We start from the raw sequence: 6,000 nt of genomic DNA on the forward strand, positions 1-6,000 counted from the left end.
TTTATGTTGCATCTACTTATCTAAGATCTATTTTGTAAATGTAAACATGCAGTTCAAAAGAATTTATAGAACGTCATTCTATAGTACTGTAACAGATTTTTAATTAAATGGAAGTTACTTTATACGTTACCTTAAAATCACAAACTACAACTTTCCTGAAAAAATGATTTAAATAGCTCTTTTCTTACTTGATATAAAACTGAACTTCTAACCAGGAAAGATGAAGCTCAAATGGACTAAATTCAGCATGTTACATGTCAAAGCTCACAATTGAAAACAACAGCTGTCTCATGAGTATAATAACCAGATGTTGTCCTGTTGTAATGTCCAGTATTTTCTTGTCTCCCTTTTGGTTGTATCCTGAAAATGGATATAAAATTCAGCTCTCTACATAACACTAAAAACCATTCGAAATGGAAGAAACATAAAACTTATTTTTTCAAATATAACCTTTATTAATGATCTTCCACTGGATACATAACTATTCATTATTGTAGGCAACATTTAAAATTTAATAAACCAAAATTCATTCTGTAAACAGGTGAATGAAATAATCTAGATAAAGTCCCTAGCAGTCAAAATGATAAATTTTCAATTCAGTATTTGTATTTTTCATAGCTAACCAACCTGACGTTTTAACAATAAATCTTCTGGCGCCGGCTGCAACCCACTTAAAAACAATACAGTTAAAGATTGTAAATCCAAAGAATCTGTGCCATATGGCATCCAATACATAGTTGAGGTGGTGACTCGCCAGCTCCACTCATTAACAGTCGAGATGCACTAGTGGGCGACCGACGACTCGGTGGAACTTATGGCCAGATTAATTCCGAGCAGGAGGAATGTAGTGGCTGACAAACTAAGTCGTTAGAATAAAGTTCTGAGTACGGAGTGGTATCTGCATCAGGACAGCGGACAGGCCATTTCACCTGTGGGGGAAGACCCATGTTAGACCTCTTTGCCACCTGCTTCAACAGGAAGCTGGCGGTCTACTTCTTGGTGGTCTAGGATCCTTTTGCATTGGCGGAGGACGTTCTAAAGCAACATTGGGACAATCTCGAGATGTATGCCTTCTCTCCATTCTGCTTGATTTGTCATGTCCTAAACAGAGTAATGAGTTCCAGAAATCTCAGGATGACCTTGGTGGCACCTCTGTGGCCCCGGGTGGAATGGTTCCCATACCTTGTCTCTTCTGTCAGCAGTTCTGAAAGACACAACCCTTAGCACAACCTTCTTTGCCAGCCTCAGGTGGAGAGGTTCCACCAGTCAGCAGGGTCCCTATCGCTTCATGGCTGAAGACTGTCAAGTATCTCCTACAAGCGAGAGGCTTTTCTCGCAGGGCAGCAGGTCAGATGTCCGGCTACCTTAGGAGGTCTTCGTCAGCATTTACCAAGGTAAGTGGGCCATCTACTGTGATTGGTGTCATGTTTATGGTCATCAACATCAAAGTTAATTTACTATCAATAAACTTATCACTTATAAGAATGCTTTATTCATGAGTCTTTGTGAGTCCTGAACATTCAGTTCCTGAATAGCAAGTAGATCATCATCTTTTGGCTTCCATGAAGGTAAAACCTAATTTTTGTAGTCTCATTAAGGGTGCAAAAAGTGAATGGGACTCTGAGGTGTTACATTGTACATATTTATAATGGGCTGTACACATGAAATTCATTTCGTTTTTAAAAATTACATTTATCTGTTGTACAAACTCATCATTCCTACCATACCCTGATTTGAAATTGGATGGAAGCTTGAGCTGTTGAAAACACCTCTGAAAAACTGACTGGAACAAAATGTTCTTGAGGTTAACAAAGAACTCAATGCTCTTAAGGGCTGGGAGTCACAGCTGTAACACTCGAAACAATGGGCATAATGTGAAATAACATTGACAAAACAGAAGAATGGGTTCACCAGATGCAGCAGTTATTATATCCAGTTCCCAACTCAGAGGCTAGTAAGTCTGAAACAGAAGAGATCATGAACAAGCTAAATAATCAGAGCTTAATAACCTGAAACTGGCAAGTCCTACTTCCCTGAAGTTGGAGTAGGTCCTTCATATTACCACATTAAAATGGCCAAAAAGGCTGAATCTTGATCAAGTGTGTACATCTTTCCTAGGTGCAACACACACAAACATCCTAAGGTAAGGCACCTGGACCTCTCCAGGTGCAAGAGGGAAGTAAGTGTAAAGATACTTCACTGAAACATACTGTCAATTGCCAACTCTTGCTACCTAGAAATCAGGAATGATTAAAAAAATGAATACCGAAGGTTTGTTTGCGTATGAACAATGGGGTTATAATGTACCTGCAATTTCAGTTGACTCTGTTCTCTCTTTGCAAGCAACTCCCAATCATCAGAACAGGCTGTCTTAAGATGAATAGTATGTATCTTTGTAATAAAAGCAAGTTTTATTTTATACTTGCCAAGCAGTTATATAGTTGTAGGTTCCCTACTGCGGCAGACCAAAATTCAAACTTTGTGGTAGCACTGCCATTGCTAGTGTAGGTGACAGGTATCCAACCACATCCAGTCCTCAGGTATGACAATATTGCACCTCCCAATTCGATTCTCACCTCTGGGGAAGAGGGAGGGCTCTAATTATATACAGTGGTACCTCGACATACGAAAGGCTCAACTTACAAAAAACTCGAGATACGAAAGCAAATATGAAGATTTTTTTTGCTCTGCATACGAAAATTGTTCAAGATACGAAAGGTTGTTGCTGTAAAGTCCCGAGATTCGCCCAGACCACCGATAACAATTTTAAAACTCGCGTGCCGCCAACTTAGTAGACTCGCCACCATCCTCCCACTCTCCCATTGGTTCCTGATGCTAGTCACCGCCATAAGATCCTGCTCTCCTATTGGTCAGCATCTCTCCCATGATCCCATCATGCATCATACGTAGCGGCATGCTTTTTTGGCCACTTTGCAGCATCATCGGTATCGTAAGCACGCGGAATTCGTTCGTTCTATACGATTTCATTTATTAACGTAAATTCGTTAGTGATTTTGTTGTAGTACTACTTTATCGTGTTGTGTGAGAACTTTACTTCATACGTATACGTACTACATACACGTAACTTAATTATGTACAGTATATACGTAGTCATGGGTCCCAAGAAAGTTGAAGTAGGAAAGAAGAGGATGCTTTCTTTGGAGACAAAAATAGAGATAATAAAAAAGTATGAAGCTGGTATGCGATTGAGTGTGATCGCCAAGGAATACGGTCGAAATCAGTCGACAATAGGCACCATCCTTAAGCAGAAGGATACCATCAAAGCAGCTACACCTTCCAAGGGCATGACTATTTTGTCTAGCAAGAGGAGCCATGTGCACGATGAGATGGAACGGCTGCTTCTTGTCTGGATAAAAGACAAAGAAATCGGTGGCGATACGATAACGGAGACGGCAATCTCCCACAAGGCCAGCGCTATTTTCGGCGATTTGATTTCCCAAGCCAAAGACGACGGAGGAGAAGGGACATCAACGCCAACCCCAGAGTTCAAAGCTTCTCATGGGTGGTTCGAAAAATTCCGTAAACGGACTGGGATCCATTCGGTGGTGCGGCATGGGGAGGCAGCCAGCTCGGACACGAAAGCGGCCGAAGCCTTTATTAAGATGTTCGACGAGATGACAATCAAGTTCTCAGCAAGTCTTCAACTGTGATGAGACTGGCTTGCTTTTTTTTGGAAAAAAAATGCCTCGTCGGACGTACATCACGGAGGAAGAGAAGAAGCTACCCGGGCATAAGCCTATGAAAGACAGGCTTACGCTCGCACTTTTATCGAACGCCAGTGGGGATTGCAAGGTGAAGCCCCTACTTGTCTATCATTCGGAGACTCCTCGAGCCTTCAAAGCCCACAAAGTGCTAAAGGAGAAGCTTCCGGTGATGTGGAGGGCTAATGCAAAAGCCTGGGTAACGAGACTTTTGTTCACGGAGTGGGTAAATCTGTGTTTCGGCCCGACAGTGAAGAAATTCTTGGAAGAGAAGCGCATCCCTCTGAAATGTCTGCTGTTGTTGGACAATGCCCCCGCTCACCCTCCTGGCCTCGAGGAAGATATCTTAGCGGAGTATTCGTTTATCAAGGTTCTTTATCTTCCGCCTAACACCACCCCTCTCCTCCAGCCCATGGACCAGCAAGTGATATCGAACTTCAAGAAGCTGTATACGAAACATCTTTTCAAGAGATGTTTCGACATCACCGATACCACAAACCTCACCTTGCGTGAATTTTGGAAGGAGCATTTCGACATCGTCATATACATCCGACTCATCGATCAAGCTTGGCAGGAGGTTTCGAGGCGAACCTTGAATTCTTCATGGAGGAAACTCTGGCCTGATGCCGAGACTTCGAGGGATTTGACGTGGGCGAAGCTGGTGCTGCAGATTCAGGAACAGTTGACGATCCTGAAACTGTTTTGCAACCAGATCTTGACGAGATCGTTGCACTCGGCAAGTCCATGGGGTTGGTTGTCAACAAGGATGACATCAATGACCTTCTCGAGGACACCAAGAGGAGCTTACGACGGATGACCCGAAGGAGTTGGAGGCCATGCAACATAACGTCGTTTAAGAAGAGTTCTCTAGCAGTGGCGAGGAGGAGGAGGATGACCCTATGACAACGGCAGAAATTAAGGATGCTCTAGCTGCTTTTCATAAGGTGCAATCATTTGTAGAAAAGAGACACCCTGAAAAGGCTTACACAGGTTGTATGCTTGTGCAGTTCGATGACGTTTGCCTGAGTCGTTTCAGGAGCATTTTGAAAAGCAGGCAGAAGCAATCTTCCTTGGATAGTTATTTTTTAAATTTTTTAAATGGGCCTTTAGTACTAGCAGGAGTAAGCAAAAAGGACGATCCAATTGATACTACGAAAAAACAGAAAGTTGAAAGTGGTGAAGAAAATGAATTTTGTAAAAAAAAAAAAAAAAAAAAAAAATTTAATTTTTAGTTTTTTTATAAAGTTAAATGTTACAGTTTTGTTAATGTATTTCGTAAAGTTTAGTTTATGTTTCCTGACATTTTTTAATGTTTCGTAAAGTTAAGTGTACGTACTATAAGAAGTTTTCTGCCGTTTGTCCTCCTCTGTCGCCACTTTCGGAGATAACCTCACTCGAAAGGTAAGGTTCCACATTTTACTACATACATACGTATGTACATACAGTATTTCTTGTATACCATGTACACTAATACACTTTATTTACAGGTACATACATATTAGTACTAGTACGTATTAAGTTAGGTATTAAATGGTCCAAATTGTTGTAGCATTTCATTGTTTATTGGTTCAATTTAGCTTTATTATAAAATTTACTGGGGTGTTTTTGTAGGGCTTGGAATGGATTAGCCATTTTACACGTAAAATGCGGTTCAAGATACAAAAAGCTCATGATACGAAAGCCGCTTCGGAACGGATTAATTTCGTATCTCGAGGTACCACTGTAACTGCTATTTCAGTGTCTTACCGAGCCATTATATCTGATTCCATATTGAAAGGTGGAGGGATGTAGAGATATTGTCTCTTGATAATACAGTAGACCCTTGACTCACGAACACAATCCGTTCCTAGACCTTGGTCGTGTTCCAAATTGTTCGTGACTCGGAGCTAATTTCCCCATAAGGTTTAATGGGAATAATATTAATTGGTTCTCGACCCCTACGAACCAATATATATTATGTATATTTTGCCTTATTTTACCACAGATAATGTAAAAGTCAGTGTAAAAACCTTAATATATCTAATAATATAATTTAAAATGGTAAACTAACACTATAAAAACGTTTGTAAAGTGAACACTTACTATGACTGGCGAGACTTCTGGCTTGACGGACAAGAGAAGAGGAGGGTGGTGGGTGGGGAGGAGGTTATTGTGCGGAAGGAGAACCCTCCCCCATCCAGGTCGGGGAGATCTCGTTCCGGAGATTCAACTCTTCTAGGTTTTTTTGGTGAAACGTTTTTAAATCACAAACTTATCCAATGTCTGTTGCCTTTTCCTT

The sequence above is a fragment of the Macrobrachium nipponense genome, chromosome 34 (assembly GCF_015104395.2).
Source record: "Macrobrachium nipponense isolate FS-2020 chromosome 34, ASM1510439v2, whole genome shotgun sequence".
NCBI classification, from domain to species: Eukaryota; Metazoa; Arthropoda; class Malacostraca; order Decapoda; family Palaemonidae; genus Macrobrachium; species Macrobrachium nipponense.